This window comes from Protopterus annectens, chromosome 10.part0, assembly GCF_019279795.1.
Source record: "Protopterus annectens isolate FY-2018-M chromosome 10.part0, PAN1.0, whole genome shotgun sequence".
Classification (NCBI taxonomy): Eukaryota; Metazoa; Chordata; order Ceratodontiformes; family Protopteridae; genus Protopterus; species Protopterus annectens.
Genome location: NC_056744.1, coordinates 1,227,149,931 through 1,227,170,004, shown reverse-complemented (window position 1 = coordinate 1,227,170,004; position 20,074 = coordinate 1,227,149,931). Strand labels below are relative to the sequence as shown.

The following is a 20,074-nucleotide window of genomic DNA, read 5'->3' as shown; positions in this document are numbered from 1 at the left end:
TGACATAGGGGTTTATATTTAAGCTGGTGAGCTTATCTATAATGCCCGAGTGGGGTATTGTATCGAAGGCTTTTGCGAGGTCCAGGTAGGCTGTGTGGACCACCTTCCCCTCGTCAATGGCCTTGGTGACTGTTTCAAAGAAATCGACCAGGTTTAAGAGGCAGGATCTGCCCTTAAAGCCGATCTGGGTAGGATCCAGTGTCTGTAGGTCCCCAATATCTTTTTTTATGAGGTCCATAATGATCCTTTCCATAGCTTTGCAGACCAAGCTAGTCAGGCTTATGGGGCGATAGTTTCCAGGATCCGTTGAGGCACCACCTTTGTGGAGAGACACCACTGTTGCTGTACGCCACTCTTTGGGTACATATCCTGTGGTAAGGCTGAGATTGAACAGTAATTTTATGTTTGGGTTTAGCTCTTCTTGGAGTTCATGTAGGACGCAGCCCTGGACACCATCTGGTCCCATTGATGCTGTGTTTTTTGCTTTGGAGAGGGCGGCTCTAACCTGAGCATCTGAGATGTCAGGGGGGCAGCACTCTGCTGGGATAGATATTTGCCCTTTTGGTGGGGAGGGGGGAGAAGTTTGCGCTGAACCTGTCAGCTAGGATGTTGGCAATGTCTGTGGATTTGGTTTATTTTTTGTCATTTTGGACTAATTCTGAGCATATCTGGGAATTCCCACCCAGGTTCCTAACATAACTAAAGAAAGCCTTGTGATTATCCTTAGTGTCCTGTGCAATTTTTCTCTCGAAGCTGGCCTTAGACGATTTTATGAGTGCCCGTAGTTTTTTGCTAACACTGATCAGAGATGCCTTCCCTTTTTGGGATTTTGCTCTATCATGTAGTAGCTTCCTCCTTCTATTGTATAGTTTGTTTATGGCTGGGGACCACCAGACAGGACGCCTGCCTTTGGAGGATTGGGTCTTGGTTTTATTTGGGATTGCATGATCCATGCATTCTTGAAGGTGTTCATAGAATGTGTTTATAAATGATTCTGCGGTCTGGGACGTATTTTCCACAGGCCCGGGGGCTTTAAAGGATTCCACCTCGGTTTTGAGGAGTGTGAAATTTGCTTTAGAGAAGTTTTTCACTGTGGTTTTCTGGGCAGGGGGTGGGGTCGGGATGTGAATATCCAGTGAGATTAATTTATGGTCTGATCTTACCAGTGAGGGATACACTTCTGGTCTGGCGCATAGAGTCCCCATGTTGGTGATGATCAGGTCCAGTATGTTTTCCCCTCTTGTGGGAGTGGTAACAAGTTGTTCCATAGCATTTGAGTTTATAAATTCTAGGAACCTTTGAGCTAGGGTGTTGGAGCTAGAGTAATGCTCCTAGTCTATGTTTGGGTAGTTGAAGTCGCCCAATATAATGGTGTTTGAAGATACCTTCATATTTTCCAGTGTTCTCAGGAAGGCCGAGTGGGGTTCCTGGGTTTGGGAGGGTGGTCTGTAGCAGGCTATAAACTGGAAGGCAGTTTTACCCATTGTTAGTTGCACATGGATAGTCTCTGATGCTTCGTGTTGTGCCACCAACCTGGAGGTGTGGGTATCTTTGACGAATATTGATACTCCCCCTCCTTTTCTGGTTCGGTCCAAGTTTTGGGGCCGAAAAGCATGGTATGAGGTATAACCTGGTAGTGCTGGGGTGCTCTCGGGAGCCTTGAACCAGGTTTCTGTTACTGCCCAGACATCGATGTTCTCCATGCTAAGGAGAGTTTCAAGTGCATGCATCTTGAGGTTTAGACTTCTGGCGTTGAGTAGCATTACTCTTAGTTTCTTATCCCTTGTGATACCTATGGATGTGGGTTTGTCTTTTGAGCCTTGCCTAAAAAAGGCACTACGGGGTAGCAAGAACCTTTGCCAATATCCAAAAGCCCAGGGGTGACAGGTGCAAGCCGTCCCTAGCGAAGCATTGTGGCCTGTCGAGCATGTCATCCCAGGCTGACAGGCATTGGATCCCCTTTGAATGACACCAATACTTAAGCCAGTTGTTGAAATTGATCATCTTGTCTTCATATTGTGGCATCGTTCTTGGTGAGGGTAAGATGCTACTCAAGGTCAGGGTCATACCGGCCTGGGCCACATGCTCAGAGAGCTCCTCTATGTCTCTTTTCATGTAGTCCAGGGAGGTACGTCTCAGGTCATTCACACCAGCGTGGACAATGACTTAGTCATATTTGTACTAGCCTTGGAGTGACCTGAGTGCTTGTGTTATGTGGCGGATCCTAGCGCCCGACAGGCAGCTCACCATGACCTTCTCCTTGTTCAACCTGGTGAGCGGGACGTCAGTGTGCCTGATGATCGAATCACCTATTACAAGTGTATCAGGTGTGTTGTTTAGCCTTAAGGGCTGTGACTGTTCGGCACACTGGCTTTGTGAGCTATGTGTTGCACGTATTTTGTTTTGGGGTAGCGGTTGCTTGGGTGTCTGCTTTGGAGGTCTCTGCTGCTTAGGCAGATTTTTATTTAGAGCCTCCGAGTATGTTTTTGTGTGTTTATGTGTTTGGTTTGCTGTCGTGGTAGGTCTATGTGAGACTGGAATTGTAGTGAGAGTGGTTTCCTTCTCCTCCTGACAGGTTTCGCCAGTACTGAGTTGAGAGAGCTTAGCCTCCAGTTTGGCTATATGGTTGCATCTCTCACATGTGTTGGAATTTGTTGGGAGGAGGAGAGGGTTGTCTGTGTACATGAGGCAGTTGTAACATTGCCTCAAGATTCCCAGATTCACCAGCTGGACCGGAGAGGAGATTGACAACTGACCTTTGGACATGCTAGAATAGTATTGGGAATTCCATTATATTTGAAAAAAAAGGGCCAATGGGGAACAAGGTACTCAAGGGGAGTTTGTGAGGGTGTAGTGCTTTTAATTTTTTTAGTGCTGACTTATATAATTTCTTTAGTGAGCAAGTGGCAGGTAACTTAAATGCAATGTGTTACAGGTAACTTAAATGCAAGAATGACAAACAGTAACTTTCTTTCAAGTGAAACAAGGAAATAAGTACAGTAAGCAATGCAGATGTCACTAGGGATCCACAGAAGTGCTGAAAAGCCGAGTTTTAGGTGGAATTAGCGTTTCATGGAAATAACAAGCAAACAAGCATACAAACAAAGCTAGAGTCAGCAGGCCTGGATCTAGTCTATGCTACAGCAAACAAGGTATACCAATTCCAGTAAGAAACAGTTTAAATAGGCAGGCACTATTATTATAAAGGAATTCCTAATACTATTCAAGCATGTCCAAAAAGAACAACATAACTGCAATTCCAGAAGACATGGATTGGTCATTTTCCACCACTTTAAAAAAAACCTCTGAGAAAAATAACTGGACTGGTATGAGAAAGAAGAAACTGAAAACTGATCCTAGAAATTCTGGAGTCTCTACTTCTCTCAAAGCATCAACTAGGACTTGATTTCACTTCTAATCATTCAAAAAAGTATGTATTTTTTCCTACCATACACCTATAAGAATGTTTTCTTACATTGTCTGATTGAACTTTACTAAGAGTACATCTTATATTTCATGTGTTTAGACTTCTCTAATGGCCCTTAATATAGCTACTTACTAAGAACCCATATAATAGTAATAGCTTGTTCAAGTGACACCCTTGATTTTTGCTTCATTAGCAGCAATTAAACGTATGCTGTATGCATTTATACTCTATACAATTCTTATTTTGAAATGGTTTCTGATTTTTAAATAAATTTATTACAATATTTTATAGTTTAGACTTCAGTTACTACTCTACTCAATTTTAGCATTCTAACATTCCATTATGACTGTTTACTGTCACTCTTGTATAAAATAGCCTCGAGCTAGCAAATGTTGTCTCTCCTCTTAGAATCTACATAATTAACATGGAAGCTCTCATCCCAAAATATAGGAATATGAAGAATTAAATGTTTTTTATACACAGTTATAGTAGATTAAACTAAATTAACCTCACCTGTTATCAAAATAACTCATGTACTATCTATCCCACACATTTATGCCGCGTAAGTATATACAGCTTTATAGTTGTTACTGACGAGAGCTTTCATCTCACATTCTCTGACTTCACTTGTCTATTCTGATTGATTAAATAGTCTGTTTAGTTGAGATATTTTTTCTTTCATATATTATTTATTTACTAACCCGGGGTGGTGGTGCTGCGGTAGCATTGTCGCCTCACAGTAAGACGCTGTCCAGTTCGATTCTCTGCTAGATCGTCTTCTGCGTGGAGGCATGCGTGAATGGGCGTACCTACGTTGAAGGTTGTACGTCAGGCCTGGCAAGCCGGTACATAAATATCAACTGCCAATCATTAGCGGACCGGAGTTCTGCTGTGGCGACCCCTAACCGGGAAAAGCCGAAAGACACAAATTATTTATTTACTAAATATTAATGTATTCTATGGTTAGAAAATGTTTCAGTTTTAGGGCGGTGCCTGTCTAGATCAGTTTGTGTTATACATCAGTGAGTGCACTGTATGGATTTACACCGTTGCTTTACTGTTGAGTCGTGCACTGTTTAGTTTAAGGATGTATGTTTGGCTAGGCTAGTTTCTAAATTTAGAGATACAGTAATGAAGGTTCTGTATATTTGCTAGAAGAGGATAGACTCTATGTTGTGCGATGCATGTTTTTTACAGTTATTTCTGTCAACTGCACGAATGATGCTGTGGGGAGGGCTGAAGCTCCTTGAAGATTGATGGTACACAGTGCCCGTTATGGGATTTGACAGGTTACTTTACTGCATTGTTGTGTTTCATGCTTGCCTGGGATGATGAAATATGTGAACAGGTTTGTCCTTGTTGGGCCATTGGAGAACTCTTGATGTAGTTGTGGATCTGTTGTTACGTGGTCTAATACATTGTTGACACTTATTTTGGGTGATTTTCCGTTGCCGGGCAATGGTTCCAACGCACTAGTGAGTGCTTGTGGTGATCGCATGGTTGTTGCATGGGGTGGTTGTTTTGAGGGGGAGAGACATAGGCGTGCTGCAGAGTTTGTCTGGTTTCTGTGGGAATGTGGATGGTTGAGGAGTGTGCAGCGAGAGTAAGTTAGTAAATTACCCCTTTCATTCGTTTTTTGAGAACAATAGTCAGGGAAGATGTCTGATTTGGGGTCTTTGTCCCTCTGTTTTGTTTAGATTGCCCAGATCTCCTGCGGTGGTAGGATGACAGATATGCATTATGTGTTGTGTAGTGGCTTGTTATGAGTGAATGCGGATGTGTGTGGTGCTTACAGGTAGGCTGTTAGTGGTTCTTGGGGTACTCAAACCTAGAGCTTCTTCCATTTAAACAGCCAGTGTCCCTTGTCTTGGAGATGGAAGCTTTAGAGTTGGAAATCTGCTCAAATTGGTGTGCATGAGTGCAAAAAATAGGGTAGCTGGTCGCTGTTCTGGCGTTTATTGCTTTATAGTTGTGCGGTTCAACTCTTGTGTGGATGTCCATTCGAAATAGTTGATCTCCTGCCTATACCGCTCAACTAACGCAGATTTTGTTCTAGATTTTAGTTGAGCCTCTCAACTTGTCATGATAGTAGTGGCTTAAGATGAATGTCATTCTATATTTGAAAGCTATAAACTTGTATCATTCAGAATATATATGTTAACTCAGTCCCCATCCTGTCAGGTTAATAGATGAAGTGTCTCCGATTATTTTAAATTTGCACTAAATTTTTTTGGCTATGTTTAAAGCTGCTAATTCCTACTAAGTTATTGTAATGCTGCTAGTTTCTAGCACCCTGCATGCAGCTGTTTTCACAACAGATTTTTGTTCTTAATTTACATCAATTATGCACCTAAGTAATGTCTTGGTATATAGATTTTATGCCATCAGTTTAGGTTCTCTATAGCCAGTACTATTTGCCTAATTTGTAAGTGAGGGTTGTGAGGCTTTAATGTTGGCTGATGTTTTACCCTGTATCTTAATGTAGTAGAAAAGAAGTGTGTGTGTGGTATTCACATCACCAGCAGTGATCACAGTTTTTCTTACAATAGACATCCTATGAAACAACAATGCATTTAGTGTAGGAAGTGACAGGAGATAGTCTAAATTAACTATAGCAGATGATTAATGGGTACATTCGTATTTTGCTTTTTATTTATTTAAAACTGTAGACAAGATTAAATGCATAGTAGGCAGAAATGAACTTGCAAGTATTGATTCATAGTTTTAATCTGCAAACATATAATACAAGCTATCTGTTTAGTTAAATTTCTGATCCAGATTTCTCTATGGGTTGTGTTTAGCAAATTTGAAATGGGTTTAAGAATATTTTCCTTTAAGATGACAATAAATAATAAAGATATGTATAACAATTCAGTAGAAATATGAAACTCTAGAGAATATAAATTTCCATAATTCTGGAATAAGATGCTTATACTTTCAATGATAAACAATTCTTCATATCTTTTTTGATTTGGGTAAATTCATAACACTAGTACTGACTACATGTATTCAATAACTTAAGACATTTTCTTTGCATATAGTACAATGGAACTAATACAGAATATTGATTTGGGATTGACTGTGCTGTTACTCACTACCCAAAAAGAATGTAAGTAATACTATTCATAACTTAGTGAACTAGTACATTACTAACTTTATTATCCTTGTATTAATGAATATCAATATTGAGGAAATCTGTGGCTGCTGATTTATAATAGTTTTTCAATTGTCCTATTGATAGTTAAAAATGAAACTCTTTATGCAGTGGAAATAATGATGCTTTACATCTAGTGTACTTTGTTCTGTTATGCTTATCCACTAAGCAATTTTATAATCTAAACATGCCAGAAATGAAATTGGATAAATATTTGTATTTTAGTAAATGCGATGCTTCTATATCTGGCATGCTTCATTGAGTTCACTGTGTGTAATTTGATTATATGCTATATTATTTAAATATTAAAAGTTTACAAGTTTAATCCCCACAATATGTTCAAAACTATAGTCTTTTTATAGTATAGTGGACTCAAAAGGCAGAAGGGATTTTCTTAGTCATCGTTAGGTACTTAATTTCAACTCTAGTAAATTAACTTACTTATACTAACTTTGTTAATGGCTAGTATATTCTTTAATTTGAAATAGTTAAGGCATTGACAAAGTAGATAATATGGAAAATGTATGTATTTTTGTTTATTTATACATCTGTTTATTTATTACTAAACTATGACTATTTTATTTGGTTACAGTATTTATCATCAAATAAGATTCATCAATCATTATACCTAGACTTTCTTTCTACTTTGAATATTTTATAACTTAGCATTAATGTTTTTATTATATGAAATCTTCCTTTGTTCTATGCACTTACAATTACTTAAAATTATATTTGCTCCCATTAACAATTGTTTTGAATAAGCTGCTTCTTTTACATCAGTTTCAAATCTGTTTCCTTTATGTATTACAAATTTTACCTATTCATTCAATTCTAACAACAAAAGTGGATATATAAATTACTTTTAGATCTCCTATTAACTCATACTGGAGCTCAGACATGTTATTATCATTAATCACTTTTTGTTTGTCATTAAGGTTAATCTGTTTGAACTTATATGTTCACTCAGATTAGAAGTGCATGTCACTTCATGTTGGTTAAAGTTTTAATAAACTCTTTATTAATATGGTTATTCTTACTTATTTTTTATTCAGTATTCAAATCTTCATTTTATCGGCCTATCTCTAATAAAATTTTATACAGTTTGTTAGGGAGAACTAAACTAAGTATTTCACACACATTTTTTCTAGATAAAGTTACACTCTTTATCATCCAGTCAATGCCAAACACGAAAACTTCAATTCACAAGAAAGTCATACTTGATGGATTTAACCTTACTATCCTTAAATGCTAATGGATTAAACAAAAAGATCCAGTTTTCTTAGATACTTGAAACTAAATAAAATTCAGGTTGTATTTATTCAAGAATCCCATCTAAAATCAGATAATAACTTTAATTGAAATCCATTGGAATATATAAATCTATCTTGCTGATCATACAAGAAAAAAACAAGAGGAGTTTTAATACTTTGGAGGGAAAAATGTCATCATTCCCCAAATTATTTATAAGTATGAAGACAAAGAAGGTTTTATTTCAGTTGTAATAATAAGATTTAATAATAGAATATGGACACTTGTTAACACCTGTTGGTTTCCTGGTATATGGATAGGAACTGTTAGGAAACATTTAGAACTAATTAACAAAGTTTAGAACAGTATTTTGATTCTAGGGGGAGACTTTATCTGTACTTTAGACATTTTTGAAACCTCGAATAAAAAGCACGTCCGTCTTACTTCTATAGGAAAAGCTCTAAGAAATTGGTGTGAGAACCTAAATCTAATTGACACCTACAGTTATAAAGACCCTAACTCACTATCCTTTTCTGATAGATATTGTAGATTTGGCACCCAAACCAGAAGTGATAAACTTTATGTATCTCAAGATTTAAGTATGAAAATAATTAACTTTTCTATAATCCCTTGCCCCTTTTTGGATCATAATTCACTTATTTTAAAAATTGAAATTGATTTTAAAAGGTTGATCTTCACAATAAGGATACCTGCTTACATCACCAAACTACCACAGTTCAAGCCATGGTTAGATCACGAATTTCAAAACTTTCTTGACATTAACCAATCAAATGATATTTGTTTGACAATTCTCTGGGATACACTAAAAGCTTACTTATTTGGTAAAATTCTAGCTTGGTTTAAAAATAAGACAACGAATGGGAATCAGAACTTTATAATATTCAAAATAAGCTTATAATTATCAGTAAAGATAATTCACAACATCCAAAAACAAAAAAGAAAACAATTACAGACTTAAATAACAAATACAATGAAATATTAACTCATAAAACAAATTTGGCATTAGAAAAACTAAAAATCAACTCACACTCAATGTTGCCCAAACATCTACATAATCTTTCAATGAGAGTTAAAAGACAAGCCTCAGATAACAATATTACAAAAATCATTCATGAAGGTAGAAATAATAAAATGGTATCAGACATTAGTGATATTCTTGAAGCCTTTAAATATCATTACTGTGACCACCAACTCAATAATTCAGCACAATTTCAACATATAGATGTAGATAAAAGTTTACTTAAAATAAATAAAGATAAACTAAAATCTGAGATCTTAAAACAAATTTGTCTTAAAGAAGTAGTTGATAAAATTAAAGAAAGCAAAAATAATAAAGCCCCCGGGATAGATGGAATTATAATGGAACTATACAAGTTATTTGCTCCCTCAGCCATCTCAATTTTCCATAAAGCCCTAAATGTAATTCAAGCCTATAATTTAATTCCTCCCTCTTGGAAATATTCTTTAATCACTCCTATATTAAAAGAAAATAAAGATCCAAAACAATATAGTTCCTATAGACCAATTTCCTTGCTAAATAATGACTACAAGATATTTGTATCCATTCTTGTAAATAGAATTAAAAAATCCTTAACACATATTATAAATTCTGATCAGTCTGGTTTTATTTACAATAGGCACACTTACGATAATATTTTAAGAATTCTGTCCCTTATCGACATTTTAAATAGGGACAGTCGAGAAGCTCTTCTAATAGCTTTTGATACTGAAAAAGCTTTTGATACACTGAAATGGGATTATCTCTTCAAAGCTTTAGAAATCTTTGATTTTCCATCTCATTTCATTACTTTGTTAAAAAATCTATATAAAAATAATCTTGCGTATTTAAAACTAGGCCCTTTTACTTCAGAACCCATTAAAATACTCAAAGGTACAATGCAAGGCTGTCCTTTGTCGCCCATTTTATTCGCTCTTGCAATAGAATTATTTGCTATTACATTATGCCAAAAACACAAAAATTAAAGGTATAGACATTTATGATCAATTTAATTCCAAAATCATGCTCTTTGCGGACGATATAGTTTTAACTCTGAGCGTCTCACAAGAACCTCTTAAAGAATTAGATCTTCAGACTAAAAGGTTCTCTGATAGCTCAGGTTTACGTATAAGTGAATCTAAATCTAATTATATGCATTTAAATAAAAAAAACAAAATTCTTTCATTACTCCAGTCCATTTAATAGAAAAACAGGTCTCTTCTATAAATTACCTGGGAATTATTATAGATGACAATATTAATAACACTCTATCTACAGATTATAAAAAAATCTTAACTACCATAAAGCTACTTACTGACAAATGGAATAAATTATTCCTAAAGTTTGAGGATAGACTTCAATTAATAAAGATGGTATCATTACCAAAAATAAACTATGTAGCTCAAGCCATTCCAATGCTACCTAATAAAAAACTATTACAAGACATAAATAAATTATTTTAAATTTTCTCTGGATCCCTAAATGAAACAGGATAGCCTATGCTCACCATATTAGACCCTGGGAAATGGGGGGAATTAATTTTCCAGACTTAGAGACATATATTAAGGTTTCTATATTCAAAATAGTTTTTAACTGGATAAACCCAAAAATTTCATCATCTTGGAAATTCCTTCATACTTCTATTTTTTTAAATGAGAATAAACTCACAAAAATACTCTTTCAAATGATCAAGTAAATACATTTTGGAAAATATGTCTTAATTTACAATTTAATGTTTTGAAACCCACCAACTCAGTCTTCATAAACTACATTTACAGCTCATTTAGATATTTCATAAACTCAAACTTAGACATTAAATTATGGTGGGAACGCTTAATTCCTTTCAAAATAACTAAAAACTTTCCCAACAAATTACATGAAAACATTATAAATAATTGGGAATTAAAAAATTTTACCTGTTGGCAAGATTGTATTAGGAACTCATCAGTCTTAAACATACAACAAATAATAAACACCTTTGATATTCCAAATTCAGATTGGCTTATACTTCAAAGCGGAACACTTAATTCCTTTCAAAATAACTAAAAACTTTCCCAACAAATTACATGAAAACATTATAAATAATTGGGAATTAAAAAATTTTACCTGTTGGCAAGATTGTATTAGGAACTCATCAGTCTTAAACATACAACAAATAATAAACACCTTTGATATTCCAAATTCAGATTGGCTTATACTTCAAAGCATTTTATTTCATGCACAAGAGTTATACAGAATAATCAGTAATTCCTCCTTTAGTTCTGAACCAAAATAAATTTTCATTATCCAAGAAATGGTTTATAATAATCATAATTGGTCTAATTTAACCTCATTGCTCTATAAAAACTTAATAATCTACAAAGTTAATCCAAAACAAAATTTCTGGAACTTTATTATTAAAGGTAATCAGATTAACCTTTCCTCTGAAAACAAAATTAATTTATTGTATTCTATTAAATTAACTTCCAGTCTACAAGCTTGGAAGATTTTTTCATGGAAATTCTTACACAGGATGTATTACACCCCCAATAGGATAGCTAAAATGGACTCTTTTAAACAATTGTTTTGTTGGAGATGTTCTCAGAATTGTAATGCTGATTGGATTCAAATATTTTTTGAGTGTATCAAAATTAAAAAATTCTGGGAGGAGATTGGAAATTTATTTCAAGCTATTTTTTCAGATTCCTTCATACTAAATCCATGATTTTTCTGAATGTAACTGAAACAAATGTTATGAGCAAAAATAATTTGTATCTACTATTGACTGTACTAGCAATTGCTAGAAAATGTATTGCAAGAAAATGGAAAACTTCATCTGAACCCAACTTTCAAGAATTTATGGCTCTACTAGAAGAAACAGTACATATGGAAACAAAGGTAAAAGAAACAAGAATCTTCCCTAATAAATGGATCAACAATCCTTGGAAGAAAGGTTTTTTCTCTCATTGAGACTTTAAAGATCTCCACATCTTCTTAGTACTTGGAGAAATTACACTGATTGTTTTGTTATGTGTAACTACCTCTCTCTAACTCTAAGTTATTCTCATTTTTTTCATATAGGCCATATGTACATATTGTATATAGTTTGTCTTTTGTTTCATTTGTATTCTAGTAGAAATTATGTTTTGTGTTTTTGAAAAATCAATAAAATATTTGGGAAAGAAGTTTTCTACTCCATCAAGGAAATCTAAAATTCTTGTTTTCCTCCATTTTGCAAAAAAAGAATCAGTCAGACTATTTGACTAAAAAACATATCCCAGTTTTCACAGGTAGTTTCACCTTTTATCTCAGAGTCCCAGTTCAATTGAAAAATACAGATGCCCCACTCACCAGACTGGACAAGGAGAAGATAATGTTTAGTCGCTTATCTGGAGATGGGATCCACCAGTTTACACACACACTCAAGTCAATGCACCACAGGTACCAGTATAATTCTGTCATAGTTCATGTGGGTGTAAATGACCTGAGACATACTTCAGTGGACTATATGAAGAGAAACAGTATGCATCTCTCTGAATATGTGTCTCAGACAGGTATGTGCCTTGAATTGACCGATGATGATTCCACAGTGTGAACAAAAAATTATTGACTTTAACAATTGGCTTAGTTTCTGGTGTCATTCCACTGGTATTCATTATTTATCAGCATGGAGGACATGGTTATTAGATCACATTGCTTTGCCAAGGATGGTCACCCCCCCAAGCTTCCGGATTTTGGCTAAAACTTTATGCACCCCTTTAGAGTATTTTAGGCAATGCCAAAATGATAAAACTACCAGCTTAGCAAATAAAATCCAAAGGAGCCTAAAGTTGTTACTGCTCAGTGTTAGGAGCTTTAACAAGAACCTCTACACCGTACCATCTCTCCTAAGTCTGGCAAATATAGACATTTGTGCCATTGCCAAGACATGACTTAAAGATGCAGAAAGTACTTGGGCACTGCAAGGCTTCAGTGCTTTCCATACCTTTAGACTATGAGCTCAAGAGACAGGGACTAAAAGTATACTAAAAGTATATGTGTCTCTACCTATATTACAACAAATATACCTGTAGGTTGGTTAAACAGGATGATGTCCAGGAGTTCATTCACATGCAACTCTCCATAGATAAAGCACTTTGCCATATTCTAGCAAGCTGTGGGTCACAATCTGTGCACCAAGAATCCAATATCTCAAACCTAGACCTGCTGGAGGCACTCACCATTCAGCTGAATACCCTGTTCATGTTGGACTTCAACTACATCTCTCTAGCCTGAGTAACATTGACCAGATAGTGCACACTCCAACCAGAGGTTCAAATATGCTGGACCTAGTACTCACCATTATGGGAGAGTGCTGCATATACCTTCAAACAGGCTATGTACCGCATGAAAGGAAGACTGCAGTGGTTATCCCTCTTCACAAGTGTGGACCATCAACTGACCCCAGAAACTACAGACCCATTAGTTTGACTAGTGGAATATGGAAAGCCATAAAATGAATTATCATGGAAATGATCAGCAAAAGCATTGGCAACCTACAGACACTGAACTCGCCCCAGTTTGGTTTTATCAAAGGAAGGTCATTCCTACTTAACCTCGTAGACTTCTTTAAGAGGGTCACCAAGGCAATGGTTGAGGGGAAAATAGTACATACCGCTTACCTAGACCTGGCTAAGGCATTTGATACAGTGCCCCATTCAAGTGTTGTTGGCAAACTCACCAAGCTAGGCATAAATCCCTACACAACCCACTGGACTGCCAGCTGAGTCACAGGATCCAAGAAGTTCGAATTTATGAGACCACCTCCACCAAGAGACCGATTAGCAGTGGAGTACCTCAGGGCTCTGTGTTGGGACAACTTCTGTTTGGCATCTGCTTCTCCAGGGTCAAGGCTAATGTCAAAGGCATTTGGATCACCAAGTTTGCAGATGACAGCAAATTGAAAGCTATCATAGATTCCCTCCATGACACTAAAACCCTGCAAGGGAGTCTAACACTGACAGATGAGTGATGCTAAAGCCGCAAAGTAAAACTCATTGAGAAGAAATACATTATAGTGCTTTTTGGGAAAAAGTCCACACAGGTTAATTACTTCATTGATAACACACAACTAAGAGCTGACCCATTATTTAGAGATCTATAGACAGCAATCTGTCCTTTGACCAGCACATAGCTATAGTAGTAAGAAAATAATTCTATGTCACCCAGCATCTAAAATAGGGTATGGTATCCAGGTCCAAGGAAGTAATAGTACCACTGTACTAAGTCCTTATAAGACTTATGATTGAGTACAGTGCCCCCTATGGCATGTACCTGACACATTTGGAATGCCCATAGAGGTTCCTCACCAAGATAATCCAGGGTACACATTGTCCTAGTCAGATCATCTTAAAGCCCTATATCTATACTCTTTCTCCTACAGGTCACTGAGAGGCAATCTGTGCCTGGCATATAAGACATCTGTGCCTGGCATATAAGACATTTTCAAATGCAACCCTGCTGAACCTTTTACATATCTGCAAAATGAATAGCACCAGAAACACTAGATCCAAGGATTTAAACTTTGCTTGCAGTAAGAATAGAACATGTTGGCAAGACAAGTATGTGGTTCAAAGGATCCCCATGCTCTGGAATATGCTCCCCATTCATATGAAGCAGAGTCCATCCCTAACCCTTTTCAAACGTAACCTTGACTGTTGGATGGTTAATTGAAAATTCACCCTTGATCTGGCCCCCATTTTTCTGATAGAGGCCAACAGTAAATATTCCTTAACTAACTACCCCCATCCCCCAGCTAAACCTTTAGCATCCTCCTAACTAACATACACCTCCAAATAAATGCCCATGTTGCATGGGGACACAATTGGGTTAAGTTGCACAGCTAGGCTTATAAAGGCCCTGGTGGTCATTAGCCTAATATATAACTTTGAACCTATAAAAGCTGAGTTGTGATGGCTACAAAATCTGATCTAACAGAATTTTTTTAACCTGCACCCTTTCATTAACTTTTGGCAAATTAAAATCCTTAATTTCAAAATTAACACGCAAATGGTCTGAGCACCCGAGATCTGGAGATGTTCTACAATATTTCTTCTTTAATTTGTTAGGGAGCCAAACTACATTCAGTACATTTACTATCCCTAGTATTCTCAGTTACAATATGAATATCCCAGGAGATACTCTTACTCAAGATCATATTTTCCATTTTACTAGATGATACTGGTATTGACTAGGACCATTTAAATCACCAACAGTTATGTCAAAAACAAATCATTATTTGTTGACTCAAGGCAATATCAAGTTGTTTTAGATAAATTTGGTGAACAATAACAACTGGATACATTTTTACTTCCACCTTCATTGGTTAATTTCACAGTCATAAACTCCAGCTTCAGGTTACTTGAAACTAATACAGAAGAAAACTTAGTAGTAAATAGAATATAAATCTAATATCAAATGAATCATTTGCTAAATATGCCTCCAAGTCAGCAAATTTGTTGTCAAGAGAATGTGCATACATTAACATAGAATTTAAGAAGTTCCTTTTTCCATTCACATAATCTCATCCTCCACCCTAAAAAGTTTTAATCAGTTTGATAAGTACACAATACACAATTGTCCACATGCCTCAAGTGCAACAAGTCATTAGTAAAGTAACCATATTTGCTATTAAATTTTCCCAAAGTTAAATATAAGCACTGATTGTCTGTTAAGAATCTAGTTTAAAAGTATTATGTAAACATATGATTATAAAATGGTTGTATCAACTGTCAGTGCCGAAAAAAGAAGTGCATCATGCTTGGGTATTGCTTAGTACGTAAAAATGAAAATGTGATATAAAATAAAATGGTGCTGTAATAATGAGACATTGTGACTACCATCAGTGGACAGTTTTATGTTAGGAAAGGATTTACAGTGCATGTTTTTTGAATTTTTTTTATGAGGTCAGGTGTTCATAGTCTCTCATTGCATCGTTTCATGCAGTTTTGATATGATATAATGGGGATGCAAAACACCCATGCATTACTATAATTTATCCTTAGTTGTATGCCTTCTGTCTTTTCCTTGACTACAAAATTTCATCCAAAGGATAGTGACCTTCAAGTAACATGGATTTACCAATACAGAGGAACACCTAATGTATCCTTCCACTTACATTTATAACCTTTGCATCATCCAAAATGTCATTAAACCATTTACTAAGCAGTCTGCCCCTTTTCAATGCACCCGTTTTTACAACCTTTCCATCCTCCCAGCTCTAGGAAAGATCTTATACTCAGTTCTCCCTTTACCTTCAGTGATACTATCTCCTCTCTCATAAATAGCCTGGCTTCTGGTTGGGTTGCAGCACAGTGACAGTTCTCTGCACTTATTGATGACATCCTACTAAACACAGACAAAGGTAGCATAGCCAATACCCTATTCATCAATTTAATTAAAGCCCTCGATCTCATGGACCACCCTGTCCTCTGATGTAGGTGCTAGCTCTGACTCGCCTCCATGGTTCAAAAACTTCTTAGAAGATAGACACTTCAAAGTTAAATGTGGTAATACCCTCTACAACACATCTGAATGTCTTAAAAAAAGTAGTTAGGATCCATTTTCTCACCTTGCTCTCTTCAGTTTTCATTAATAATTACCATCTGGTTTCTCACTCCACTCCTATATACAGGTAACATGGTTATCTACAGATGCAGCCCTTCCCACTCCACAAACCAAACCCAACTCCAGTCTGACGTATAACAGCTATATCAATCATTATTCCAACACACTCACCTCTTAAAACACAAATTGTGCTTTTTGGCACATCAGAAAGACTCTCCAGATGCCCGTCTACTTTAAATATGTCCAACCTAAACAACTCCATCATAGAAATCCCTACTTTCAAACACTTCTGTTTTGATAAGTCACTCAACTTTCACTACTGCATTGAAAAAAATCTAAAATAAATTCTCTGCTGTTGTGAGCCAAAAAAAGTCTCTCTCTTTCTCTCCTCAGCTGCTAGAATGTTTATTGGAAACGGAGTCCTCCTAGCCCAATTACAGTACAACGTCCCCATTATTGCCTCAGCCAGTAAAAGTAACTCCATTGTTATACAAACCATCTTTAAATTCATTTGCTGCTTCATAACAAATCCACTGCAAAAGAACCCTTTCTCACACTTGAAAAAACAAAATGGCTTGCCATGCAACAATGGGCCAGCCTACTGCTTGGGACTCAACGCTTTTAAGTTGCTAAACCTTGAAACCTTTGTAACCACATCTCTCCACTCCAATATCCAACCTACCATGCATGTTTTCTTTGTACTGACACCATCTTTCTGGTAGTCCCAAACCCAGAGGAAATATCAAACTGCCCACATTCAGAAAGGATTCTCTTCACCTGCCTCTTCCTTCAAGCCAAATGCTTATTTGTCCAAACAGCATACATCATCTAAATCCCCGTCTCAGCAAATCTGTTGACCTACACTTTTTACTTCTATACCCCTTATAAGGTCCACAGGGTATTAATTCAGTTGGTTAATTCTCTGGATTCCAGCTCTGTGTATAGAAACATTCTCTCTGTAAACACTCACTCAGAAGAGTTGCACTGAACATGGTTGTGTATTGCAACTCTTATTATAATGTATTACTGTTACTGTTGCAGATTTATTATTGTATTAATGGTATTGTTGCTGATATTTTTCATACTTCTGTTTTTTTAATTGCTTTCTGTAAAGAAATTACTTTAAATAAACCCATCATATATACAATCAAATGTTTTGTGCAAGTCCTTACTCAGCAACAACTTGGTTTTGCTTTTTTTAATCCAGCATTCTGTTTTTATTATAGTTTCAGGGAGAGCTATTTACCTGCAGATATTACAGTCTAATCCAGTGGAAAAAGAACAGTGACAAGGAAATTTATTGGTATCATCTTTTAACCATTGTTATCTACATTTATAATAAAAATATACTAACTGTGTTTTGCTCCCATTATTTCTTATGTTTATGCCACACCTTTCCATGACTTTGCATACTGTGAACATTTCAAAACAAGCACCCACTGTAGTACTGGAAACAAAAAAGCAACAGTAGAATACAACCACGTTGAGAAAAACTTCTAATACAAAAAGCAGCAGCAAAGCTTTCGGGTCTACACCCTACCTCAATGCTAAATAGTGTAGACCCGAAAGCTTTGCTGCTGTTTTTTGTATTAAAAGTTTTTCTCAACGTGGTTGTATTCTACTGATACTGTGAACATTTCCCATTTTATTTGCTTTTTAATTTATTTTCTAAGTACTGTTTCTTGCCATGCCTGCTTACTATTAAGCCTCTTTCTTGTGAATCCAATCCATTTGTCCCCCCATCCTTCTCTATTGAAGGTGAGACAGGACTGTTTTGCAGGCTGCTGTGGCAATCTGTCCTACAGGGGGGCTATGAATGTCCAGGTTAAGGTACCATTAAGCTAGGGTGATAATGTCACTGGGTAGCTTAGATTATGGTAAAGGTTACAGAAGAATACAGAGAGAGAGAGGAAGCAGTGTAGCATTTTAGAATAGTGAATTACACTGCTGGGGAAAATATTAGGGATGAGTAGGAATCTAGCAGCAAATGAAGGTGCAAACAAGCTATGAGAGTAACTCAGAGATGGAGTACTAAGGGATATGTATAAAAATGTGAGTAAATGACAAATAAAAGAAGGCTGATGTGGCTACATAACGTGAAGTTATGATTTTAAGGCCTATGAGAGGGGAAAGTAGGGGTGAAGTGATGGAAAAGGCACAACACAAGGGGGTTGAGGGTAGCAAAAGTGAAAGATGAATCTGCATTAACCAGAGGGGTGAAGAAGGGAAAAAAGGCATTTTTAGATACATAGCAAAATAAGGAGGGCAGGTACAGAACTGGTCAGACAGATGTGAGCAAGCTCACAGAGACTGAAAAGAATTGCAGCTGTTCATTAAATAAAAGCAAGGCCAATGCCATGCTGGGAAGGAGGCACGACATACCAGGAAGAACAGTGGACAAACACCAGAATAGAGAGATAGTATATGAAGAAAGGAACAGACTGTCTTTAGGTAGCATAAACCACAAGAATCATATAGGCTACCTCCTAGAGTCCTCACAAATCCATCTAATGTGGTGGTAGACTCTCTGAAGAATTATGGCTAGTAGAAAAAAATGCTTGAGGACTAGAAAGCACAAGTATGGTACTTTTCATGTAAGGGGGCGCTGGAAAAATACAGTCAACTACAAGCTTGTAGCAACAGTGGCAATAAAGATCATGGAGAGAATCCTGAGAGGAAGGTTGGTAGTGTTTCTAGAGGACAAGTTTTGAGGACAGCAACAGGTACAGATTCATGGAAAAGTTGAGGTGTAAATGAAACCTGATCCAAATTTATATGATTGGATACCCATTGATCTTGACAGGGGAGTACTAGTAGGAGCTGTCTACCTGAGTTTGACTCAGTCCCATAGGAGGCAGCTAGGCAGTCTGGAGAATTTAGAGGTATTACCAAGGCTGAAGAACTGGCTTGCTGAATGGTTAAAAGGTAGGGCTTAGAGGGCTGTAGTAAGGAGGAGGAGGTCAGAAAAATGACTAGTGGAGTACTACAAGGTTTCTGCAGTTGTTCCAGCTCTCATCAGGGTGTTTATTTTGGACGTGTCTGTAGGAATAGCGAATACTATCAATCCTTTGTTGATGACAGAATGATGGATGCAGCAAAGTCGGATGGGGTAGTCTTGAGATGGATTTAGAAGGACTGACCAAGTGAGCAGAAAGTTGGCAGTTGAGGTTTAGTGCAAATAAATGAAGCTGGGAGAGTTGAATTGATGGAATCAGAGCAGAAAATGTACCTGGAGGTTTTGATTACACCTGAACTGGACCACCAAGATCAGAGTGACTGGTAAGTTATAAAAAACAGAATGCGAAGTGTATATATATGGTGGTAGACTTAAGAAACAATGAGTTAGTACTTCCTTCCACATTACAGGGTCCTGATCAGACAGTAGCTTGAGAATGCACTTTCAGACAGAAAAGAATATATGACCATTGATTAAAGGAGCTAGAGACCAAGAAGTAGGCAACCTTGATGCAAAGGATTATGTCAAGGAGATGAGATAGTCTCATCCTAAACAGGAAGAACAGAGGGGAAATAATATCTTCCTTGTTTTTTCTGCATGTATTCATTAGTTTGGTTGTACAACTTAGGGTACACCTTCTTTTGGCAGAGGAACCCACCCATTTTTCAAGTGTTGTATTGCCTTATA

General features: G+C 36.6%; 1 protein-coding gene across 1 annotated transcript in view; it reads left to right on the top strand.

Annotated features, from left to right (window-relative positions):
• Positions 1-20,074, top strand: part of TUT4 (terminal uridylyl transferase 4) — a 3,240,181-nt gene that overhangs the window by 1,625,332 nt on the left and 1,594,775 nt on the right. The gene's annotated exons all lie outside the window — the stretch shown is intronic.